The sequence below is a fragment of the Benincasa hispida genome, chromosome 4, assembly GCF_009727055.1.
Source record: "Benincasa hispida cultivar B227 chromosome 4, ASM972705v1, whole genome shotgun sequence".
In the NCBI taxonomy this organism is placed as follows: domain Eukaryota; kingdom Viridiplantae; phylum Streptophyta; class Magnoliopsida; order Cucurbitales; family Cucurbitaceae; genus Benincasa; species Benincasa hispida.
Window position 1 is genome coordinate 29,663,013 of NC_052352.1, and position 11,526 is coordinate 29,674,538.

General features: G+C 38.4%; 1 non-coding gene across 1 annotated transcript; it reads left to right on the forward strand.

Moving 5' to 3' along the window:
* Positions 1–5,724: 5,724 nt before the first annotated feature.
* Positions 5,725–5,831, forward strand: LOC120076975. Its single transcript, XR_005481718.1, has one exon. It is a non-coding gene; the product is annotated as a small nucleolar RNA R71 (small nucleolar RNA).
* Positions 5,832–11,526: the final 5,695 nt, after the last annotated feature.

Consider the following 11,526-nt stretch of genomic DNA (forward strand, 5'->3'; position numbering starts at 1 on the left):
AGATAGAGAGCCTGGTAGCAATTCCTTGCTGACCGAGGCTTTTTACACTAGAATCTCTATTCTGAATTAAAGATATTCCTACTTCCGCAGGAGTCGGCCCCTCTCTCTGTCTTAATAGCTTCTGGTGCTCTCCCAAGCTTGCTGGAATGATAATACCGGTAACTTCTTCCTCGTGTCCGCCTTTAAAAAGGTGGAAGAAAAACTATGGATCGAGTGTGTGAACTAAAAAATGGTGGAGTAATCGACTGCTTTTTTTTTCTTCCCTGAAGAATGCACTTGGTATTTATTAGAGCTTCCATTGGTGAAAGGCGGCTTCTCTCTCCTGTTGTACAGGATGGAACAGCTTTAATTCCTAAATGATGCGCTGGCTAATTATCACTGATAAAGTCTAAATGTACTTTGTGACCGTTATCCCTGTCAACTTAATGTGGATCCGACTTCCATCAGCTTTCCTGTCCCATCACTTTTAATTGTCCTTTTCACCAGATGCGCCCACCATGTTGTACTGACCAAGTTGCGGCGATTCTTCTTGGGCGAATATTTGCGAGCGCGACTAACGCAAAGTCTTGCAGTGAAGTTTCGCCTCGACCGATGAATTCCTATGATCGCATTCTCTGCAATGCATTAACACATATTCTGCACAAAAAAAAAAATACAAAAAATCAATAGTTCCAATTGCTGACGCACGCGACCGCAATATTATAGATTTTATGCTTTATGGACGCAACTTTATCATTTTTCATCAACGCCATCTGTCATTGATTTAATAACTTAGCACTATGATAACGTGCATTTCTGCTCGTTATCACACCTCCAAATTTAAACAATGCTTGTTCTCAAGCATAAGCTAAAGATTCCTTTAGCAAGTCCACCGCATAGTTTCTTTCCTAGATTTCTCAAGGATACTTTATTCAAATCCTATATACTAGAATTTTCTTAAGTCTTATTCAAGTCTACTCTTAAAATATTTCTAAGATCTAGGGATTGCAAGTTTAACTTTCAAAAGGACTTTACTGAATTCCGAAACATCGTATGATTTATTTCAAAAAGAAAATTTTCTACCGGGGTGACAAAAGATTTATCCTTGCATAAAAATTTTCTTTATTGCTATTTTTTTTTCTGAACTTGTGCTGATCCAAGTGCCTTGCCTTCATTTTGGCTTGCCCCCACGTGTGTCATGCGGACATCCAACTACGAGCAATGCACTCGTGCTCAGACTAACTCATACCGATTTGGCATTAGAGTTGCGTTCATCAATTCATGTGTTGATTCTGGTAACTTACTTTCGTTTTGGCTTGCCCCTACGTGTGTCATGCGGACATCCAACTACGGGTAAGTGCCTTTCACAACTTAACTCTTATCAACATGGGTTTCCTTTTTGCGTTGACAGTGGAATCGTTATTCTCAATTTTTTTTTATGTAACATAGCAAGGTCAAAAATAAATACCTCATCCCTAAATTTAAAATGTGACAATGTCTCCATTGCCAAAAGATTAAAATAAGTTATGTGATGTTCTAGAATGCATTATAAAGAGAGTTTGAAAGAGAGCGAGCAAACCCCTAACTTTTAAAAATATTTTACGAGGTGACTATCTTAAGATTTAGTTGACTCCAATATATACAAAAGAAATAGAAGAATATTTTTCATCATTGAAATTTTACTTCACAAAGAAACAGAATGCGGTAAACTACTAAATTTATCTACTTGTTAAATGATTGCGGTAATAAAAAAGGATGCAATGATAAAACTCTGAAAAGCAAAATGCAATGCGATAGCGCAAAATTTGAAATAAAGATAAGGAATAGTACATCCCCAAATTTTCGCTGTCACCTGCATTGTGCTGACGCAACCATCCTTGCGGCGATCTTTGCTACTGCGGATTACGGTGATGTAGTGAGATCTTTTGTTTCTGCTGGTGATATCTCTGCAAGATAGTATTCATCGGCATTGCGTTCTTCCATGAAATGTTGCCAGTGTGCTGGCACCGATCACATTTCATTGTATTGTCAGCAGCATCCTTAAATAAAGAAGGCTAGAAGAATCCACTTTGTAAAACTTTGGTTGCGGTACATTGTCCTCCAAAGTGCCCTCCATAAGGTGAATCGTGGCACTGTGACAATATGCGTTGTTGAGCAGCATCTGGCATACATAATCAAATGATTTGTTATACACCTCTTTTATACAAATTTGGCTCATCCCAGTAGTAGTGTTTGCATTCATTCTTGAGCTTCTTCCGTTGATGGTAGGTGTAATCTTCAGAAAATTGTTCACAGACCAAATAATTAATGATGTCCGCATACCATGGTAGTTCTTTTATGTGGAATAGCTGCTCGTCTTGGAACACGACACTCACTTCATTTTCATTGCGGTCAACCTTAGGATTTTCCAGTCTGGACAAGTGATCCGCAACTTGATTCTCTGTCCCCTTCCGATCAATTATCTTGATATAAAATTCTTGAAGGAGGAGAACCCATCTGATCAATCTCGGCTTTGCGTCCTTCTTTGTCATCAGATATTTGATTGCCGAATGATCGGTATGAATGAGTACCTTGGTTCCCAACAAGTATGCTCGAAATTTTTCCAACGCAAAAATTACAGCTAGGAGCTCTTTTTCAGTGGTGGTATAATTAAATTGAGCAAGGTTTACAGTTTTACTCGCATATGCGATGGGGTGCAAAATTTTTTTCTTCTTTTGCGTTAGTGCGGCCCCCATCACATACCCACTTGTGTCGCACATGATTTCGAACGACAATGTCTAATCTGGTGCAATTAAGACGGGTGCGGTAATCAACACATTCTTTAAAATTTGAAATGCATTGAGGCAATTGTTTTCAAATTCAAACTTTTTGTCTGCGTCTATTAACGCACTCAACGGTCTTGGTATCTTAGAAAAGTCTTTAACAAATCATCTGTAGAATCCAGCATGCCTCAAGAAGTTTCGCACTGCCTTCACGTTGGTTGGGGGTGGAAGCTTTTCAATTGTGTCAATCTTTGCTTTATCAACCTCCAACCTTCTCGAGAGACCTTGTGCCCCAACACTATACCTTTTGTCACCATGAAGTGACATTTTTCCCAATTGAGCACTAGATTCGTCTCTTCACATATTTTTAGAATTTTCTCCAGATTGGTCAGGCAGACTTCATAAGTGTTCCCATAAACGGAGAAGTCATCCATAAATATTTCTACTGAGTCCTCGAGATAATTTGAAAAGATCGCCATCATGCATCTCTAGAACATGCTTGGTGCTTTACATAGATCGAACGACATGCGACGAAAAGTGAATGTCCCATAAGGGCAGGTGAATGTAGTCTTGTCTTGGTCTTCAGGAGTTATCATAATCTGGTTGTACCCTGCATATCCATCCAAGAAGCAGTAAAAATCATTCCCTGCTAGTCTGTCCAGCATTTGATTAATGAATGGCAAAGGGAAATCATCTTTCTTTGTGGTCGCATTCAGTTTGCAGTAGTCTATACATATGCGCCATCCAGTGATGGTTCTTTGTGGTACTAATTTATTGTTCTCATTGGGGACTACCATCATTCCGCCCTTCTTCGACACACATTGAACGGGGCTGACCCACGTGCTATCTGCAATGGGATAGATGATGCCCGCATCCAACCATTTGATAATCTTCTTTTTGACGACCTATTTCATCGTAGTGTTAAGTCTGCGTGGATTTTCAATGGTTGCTTTATGGTTGTCCTCAATACGAATGTGGTGCATGCAGTACGTGGGGCTAATTCCTCTGATGTCAGTGAGTGTCCAGCCGATTGCTCGCACATGCTTCTTGAGAATGCTCATTAACGCATTCTCTTGATCTGCGTTGAACGCAGAGGAAATTATTACTGGCAGCTTCTCATTCTGCCCCAGGAATGCATACTTCAGATATGTTGGCAGGGTTTTTAATTGAAGTGTTGGTGGTTCCACGAGGGAAGGTTGTGTTGTTTTTCTTTCTTCTTTTGGCTCTTCTTCTTACGTTACGATTGATCCTTCTTCTTTTATTTGTTTGCTACAATCGCGTTGTAGGCAGCTACGGATGCGTTGGCATCCTTTTCTTCACATTCTTCATCAGACTTTTCTTCCTCAATCATATTCAGGTCCTCATCGTCAGAATCTTGCAGGTCTTCTTCATCCGGGAATTTCATGGCACGAATTATATTAAATTTGAGCTGTTGTCCGTTTATGCTCAAGGTGATTTCTCTCTTGTGCACATCAATCTGAGCACGACCTGTTGATAGGAAAGGTCGCCACAAAATGATGGGCACATCTTTGTTGGCCTTATAGTCCAGGATGATGAAGTCAGCAGGCAAAATAAATTTATCAATTGTGATTAGCACGTTCTTCACCTTACCCTCTGAATGAACCAGAGATCTGTCGGCCAGTTGGAGAGTCACGAATATGGGCACAAGTTGCCCCACATTTAGTTGTCGAAAGATTGACAGCGGCATCAAATTTATGCTGGCCCCCAAGTCACACAGGGCTTGCCCAATATAGAGTCCTCCTATAGAGCATGGAATAGTGAAGCTCCCAGGATCGCTCATCTTCGGTGAAATAATAGATTTGGAACTTTGCGTTAGTGCCACCGTGGCAAATTTTTCAGTGCCTCTTTTCTTGGTTACCATGTCCTTCAGAAACTTGGCATAGGCAGACATTTTCTCAATCGTTTCACTGAAGGGAATGTTAACATGTAATTGCTTTAACATAGATAAGAAGCGTTGGTACTGTACCTCTTCGTTTTTCTTCTTCTTTAGCCTGTGAGGGAAAGGTGGTAACTGAACTTTCACGGTTCCATTTCATTTGACTTTGAGGTTGATGCAACCTCAGGTTCTACTGCTTCATTTTTTAGTTCTTCTTCTTGCGTTCCCGCAATCTCAGGTTCAGCTGCGATGGAGGTTGATCTGTTCTGCTCTTTCTTTTCTCCCTCCACAGTTTTCCCACTGCGTAATGTCACAACCTGACATTGCTCCTTACTTGACCCCCGAGTTGCGTGAAAGCTCGGTTGAACTTGACAGTGCCCCTGGCAGTCTGTTTTTGAGCTCATTCGCAATCTAGCCCATCTGCAATTCAAGGTTGCGGATGGACATAGCCTGACTTTGAAGCACCGTCTCATTTTTCTCTATATATTGCTTTAATAGGATTTCTAGGGAATAAGATTGTGGTGGTTGTTGTGAGCTACTTTCTTGGTTGCTCTGTTGACCGTTACTATGTTGAAAGAACCCTGGTGGCCTTTCTTTTTATGCCACAGATTAAAAACGTTGTTGTTAGTTCTTCCAAGCAAAGTTTGGTTGGTTTTTCCACCCGGGGTTATAGGTGTTGGAAAAAGGGTGTTCTTCATAAAATATACAGACTGTGGGTTTTGTGGACAATCTTCCATCGCATGCCCATTACCGCAAGTCACGCACCTTACGGTGTTTTGACTTATTGCATTGATTTGCCCACCTTGCGGTGTTGGGCTGTTGATCGTCATTCCTTGAATCAAATTCATCATTGCGGTCATTTGGTTTTACAGGGAAACAATAGCACCGTTATTTGCATCCGAATTGAGTCTTAATCTCTGGTTGCTCTCCCTCCAGCCTTTATGATTCTTAGAGATGCGATCCAGGATATTCTTCGTCTCATCATAAGGCTTGTCAAGCAGATCACTAGCTGCTGTCGCATTGGCAGCAGTCTACGAAGAAGGATTCAAACCGTGGTAGAAGATTTCCATTTGAAGGCTATCTGGTAGCCCATTATGCGGACAATCTCAGACCAACCTCTTAAACCTCGCCCAAGCATCATTGAGCGATTCGTCCATATCTTGTTCAAAATTTGTGATAAGCTTTCTTCGTCTGGCATTTTCTGGAGGTGGGAAATACTTCTTCATGAACTTCTCCACCACCTGCTCCCAAGTCCCAAGAAGTGATCTCTCCTGGTTCGAGTGAATAAGCCCATTTCCTCGCCTGATCATAGAGAGAAAATGGAAACAACGTTAGTCGAACCTCCTCAGCAGAGATGTTCGGGAACACAAAAGTATTTTAGATTTCAATAAAACTTCGGAGGTGGTCATGCGGATCCTCGCCACGTCTTCCTCCAAATTGACCTCCAGCTTTGATCATCTGCAGCATCACAAGTTTCATTTCAAATCTACTTCCGTCTAAGGCAGGCCTCATGATTCCCAGAGAGAAATCATAGAGGTTTGGTGATGCATAGTCCTTGATGGGCCTATTGCGATCGTTGGCCAACAGAATTAGATTTGCAATGACATTGTTGTTGTTTGGTGCTTCATTCCTAGGCTGCTCCGCCATCTCTTCTTTATCAGATTGTGGTTGCTGATGGAGGTCTCTCAATCTTCTCCTAAAGGTCCTCTCAATCTCTGGGTCATAATTCGCCAGAGATTGAGAGTCCTGCAAAGAAATAAAAAAAAACTACCATTAACAAACTATTTTGCCGAAGTCCCCGGAAACGGCGTCGAAAACTTGCTGCGTTATTTTATTAAGTGGAAATATAGATGATATGCATTGATGGAATTTCGTTGTGCACTCAAGTTTTCCCAGCGGAATCCAAGTGTAAATTTCTCTGAGTTTCCTGGTAAGTCCAAGGTCGATTACAGGGACTTGTGAAAATAGTTTACGTTGATAGTTTTTAAATGAAAACTTTGCGGTAGCCGGTAAATAAATAAGTTGTTGGTTGGTTTGATTGCGTTGATAAAAAGAAATAAATAAATGCGGAGGATTTGAGAAACAAAGTTGCGTTGGTAAATGCAAAGAGTATGCGATGAACGGGTTGAGAAGATCCTTTAGCTAGCGTTGCGTGGGAATGCGTCAGACTATGCGACCATGTTACTACCATGCACAGAAAGTCATTTTTCAATGTAAATGCGATGCTCCTAATTCTAGGACGCAAGTGTTGCATGCAAAATGTCCATAGAGCTTATTTCCAAGTCTCTACTCTTGTCTTACGCGTTGATGCAAAATGCATGGAAGCAAGGTGACCGCATACAATCATATCTTATTGCTAAGATGCATGCGATGCGTTGATAACAAATACTGCTCATCCCTAAGCGCCTATCTCTCGTTTATGCATTCTAATCTGGTTCTTCCAAACCTAGATTCTGACCTGACCTTCCCAAGTCTAGATCTTTTCCTTAGGCTACCCTTTCGAGTATCCCTAATAGATGAATGAAGCAGACATAAACAAGATAATCGCAAAGAATGAGGATTCCCTCGTTGTGCTAACTAAATGCTTCTCAACCCATTTAACTAACTTAGCTACTCATGCGTGAATCACAGAGAGTGAATAGATATAGAGAAAGAAATTCCATTCTTGTATATAAGTTAAGTACAAAATGCTAATGGAAGTTGAGGCAATTCCTTACTGACCGGGGCTTTTTACACTAGAATCTCTATTCTGAACTAAAGATATTCCTGCTTCCACAGGAGCCGGCCCTCTCTCTACCTTAATAGCTTCTGGTGCTCTTCCAAGCTTGCCGGAATGATCTACCGGCATAACTTCTTCCCTGCATCCGCCTTAAAAAGGTGAAAGAAAACTATGGACCGAGGCGTGAACTAAAAATGGTGGAGTAATCGACTGCTTTTTTTTTCTTCCCTGAAGAATGCACTTGGTATTTATAGAGCTTCCATGGTGAAAGGCGGCTTATCTTTCTTGGTTGTACAGATGGGACAGCTTTAATTCCTGAATGACATGCTGGCTAATTATCACCGATAAAGTCTAAATGTACTTTGTGACTGTTATCGGCTGTCAACTTAATGTGGATCCGATTGCCATAATCTTCTCGGGGGAATATTTGCGAGCACGATTAACGCAAAGTCTTGCGATGAAGTTGTGCTCGACAAATGAATTCCTATGATCGCATTCTCTGCAATGCGTTAACACATATTTTGCACAAAAAAATACAAAAATCAATAGTTCCAATGTGCTGTCGCACGTGACCGAAATATTATAGATTTTATGCTTTATGGACGCAATTTATCATTTTTCATCAACGCCATCCGTCATTGTTTAATAACTTAGCACTATGATAACGTGCATTTTTGTCTGTTATCACATAGGGAACCTTCTATATCTCCTTAGTCTCAAGTACAATCTTGAGGCATTGGCCTTAATAAAATCTATCACCTTTAGTGACAAGGGTATCTCATGGTGCACAATCTTTTATGCCAAATCTATTCAAAATCTTTTCAATGTAGTTCTTTCACTACTACAAAATCTACATTACTCGACACTTGTTGTTTTTAATTACTTGACGTTTCTGTGGAAAAAATTCAAGTAATATGATTTTGGACAAAAAAAATGTCAAGTAAAAGGGTTAAAAAAGCGGAGATTGACGGAATATTTCAGATATTTTCACGCGAACCTTTAATCGTGTCAAGTAATATAAGGTCTTACTTGACACATTTCACGTGTCAAGTATAAGAAGCTCTTACTTGACTTTTTTTCGTGTCAAGTAAAATATAAAAAAGATTGTCTAATAGTATTTTTTTCTTACTTTAATGAAAAGCCTTCATTTTATCATTTCATTTTCTTCATTTCTCTCCTGTGGATGTAGTGTCAATGTTATAATGCTTATCAAGAGGAACTATTCAACTTAAGAACAGTTCTATTGTGGATGATCAATGATTTTCCAGCATATGGAAACCTTAGTGGATGTAGTGTCAAAGGTTATAAGGCATGTCCAATTTGTGGAGATAACACAACTTTATTAAGACTGAAACATGGGGAAAAAATGGCATACGTTAGCCATTGAAAATTTCTAGCACAAAATCATCATTTTCGACATCAAAAGAAATCATTTGATGGTCAGAAAGAACTTGGAAGTATTCCAAAACCTTTGTCTGGGAGGTTGTATTTGAAAAAACTTAAGATCTTGGTTTTCAAAGAGGAAAAAAAAAAAAAAAAAGAACAAAAGAAATATCACAAAAGGAAGTACCAAAGGTTGTTGAAATAGGATGTCTGCTTTTTTCCAACTCCCTTGTTGGAAACATCTCCATGTTAGACATTGCTTAGGTGTGATACATATCGAAAAAAATATTTGCATGAATATCATAGGTACGAAATATGGTAAAGACACAAATAAGAAGAAGAAAATCTCTGCCAAAATAATGTGGTATTTTCCTCCTATACCACGTTTTCAACGGATGTTTAAAAGTGTTGAATGTGCTAAAAACCTGACTTGGCATGCTAATGAGAGACAAATTACATCACCTTGCAGACTCTCCAGCTTGGAAGTTAGTTGACACCATGTGGCCAAACTTTAGTTATGAACCCAGGAATTTTCGTTTAGCATTGTCAGCAGATGGAATAAATCCACATAGTGATATGAGCTCTAAGTATAGTTGTTGGCCAGTTGTTATGGTAATTTATAATCTTCCTCCATGGTTGTGTATGAAAAGAAAGTTTATGATGTTATCAATATTGATTTCAGGTCTAAAACAACCAGGGGATGACATTGGGATATACTTAGAGCTATTGATTGGTGATTTAAAATTTTGTGGGAAAGTGGTGTGCAATGTTATGATGCTTATCAATAGGAACCATTCAACTTAAGAACAGTTCTATTGTGGATGATCAATGATTTCTTTTGATGTCGAAAAGGATGATTTTGTGCTAGAAATTTTCAATGGCCAGACAGAACTTGGAAGTATTCCAAAACCTTTGTCTGGGAGGTTGTATTTGAAAAAACTAAAGATCTTGGTTTTTAAAGAAGAAAAAAAAAAAAAAGAAAAAGATCAAAAGAAATATCACAAAAGGAAGTACTAAAGGTTGTTGAAATAGGATGTCTACTTTTTTCCAACTCCCTTGTTGGAAACACCTCCATGTTAGACATTGCTTAGATGCGATACATATCGAAAAAAATATTTGCATGAATATCATAGGTACGCTTCTTGATATTCTAGGAAAAACAAAAGACGGATTGAATTCTAGATGTGATTTAGCTGATTTAAAAATTCGACCAGAGCTTATACCTATTAATGGGGATAAAAAAAAATCTTCCTTCCCCCTGCTTGTTATACTCTTACTAGAGAAGAAAAACGTTGTTTTTTGAAGACGATATCAGAAATGAAGGTTCCTGAGGGTTACTCCTGCAATGTTAGAAATCTTGTGTCAGTGGATGATTTAAAACTCAATGGTCTAAAATCTCATGATTGTCATGTGCTCTTACAACAATTGCTCCCCATTGCCATAAGATCTATGCTACCAAAACATGTTCGATATGTGATAACTCATCTGTGTATCTTTTTCAATTCTATATGTAACAAAGTCCTAGATGTTATATAATTAGAGAAGCTACAGGAAGACATTGTGATTACATTATGTTTATTAGAGAAGTATTTTCCTCCCTCATTCTTCACAATAATGGTGCATCTCATAGTATACATTGTTAGATAAGTCAAACTTTGTGGGCTTATATATTTGCGATGGATGTATCCCTTTGAAATGTTCATGAAAGTGATTAAAAACTCTGTGAGGAATAGGCATCGTCCAGAAGGTTGTATTGCTGAAAGTTATATATTAGAAGAAGCTGTTGAATTTTGTTTGGATTTTTTATGTGGAGTAGTTCCTATTGGACTTGGGTGTCAAAAGTTAAGAGACAATTCACGCAATTCAGATATTGGTAGACCATTGTCAAGTGGAGTTCCTTACATACCTGAACGAGATCTCTTATACCAAGCTCATCGATATGTCTTGGAGAATACAATTGATGTGCAACCATATATAAAGTAAGTTATTGTGACTTGGATCCATTTATTTCATTAAATATATGAATTTGAAAATAATTACATTTGAACATTTTTCTTTTTCTTCATAAGGAAACATATGATGATATTGGAATTACAGCTCTCAAATAGATCAAAAAACCAGAAATGAATTCAAGATGAACATAATCAAAATTTCATATCTTGGTTACGAGAAAAGATAAAACATTAAATATACTATTTAACATTACCTTTTGTCACTTATATTTTAATTATGTAACCTTTTGGTTCGTAGGTTGGAAATAAACTTGAAATGGGAGATGTAGAGGTATCAGATAACTTGAGGTGGATTGCCCATAGTCCCCATCCAATTGTGACTACATACAATAGTTAGGTTATTCATGGATGTCACTATCACACAAAGTCATATGACAAAAATAAAAGTGTACAAAATAATGGGGTTAGAATTGCAAATGCAAGTATCTAGCTCAAAAGATAAAAATCCTATAATTGGAGACATGTCCTTTTATGGGGTGATACAAGAGATTTGAGAACTAAATTATAATACATTTAAGGTTGCAATTTTTAAATGTAATTGGGTTGAGAATAGTGGTGGCATAAAAACTGATGAGCTTGGTTTTGTGTTAGTTGACTTAAATAGAATAGGCCATAAGAACGATTCTTTCATATTGGCATTTCGAGCAAATCAAGTATTTTATGTTGAAGATCCAAGTGATGATCGATGGTCTATTGTTCTTACTCCACCACAAAGAGATTTTGAGGATCAATACAATGACGATGAACTTGGAGATACTGCTCTACATTGTCAAG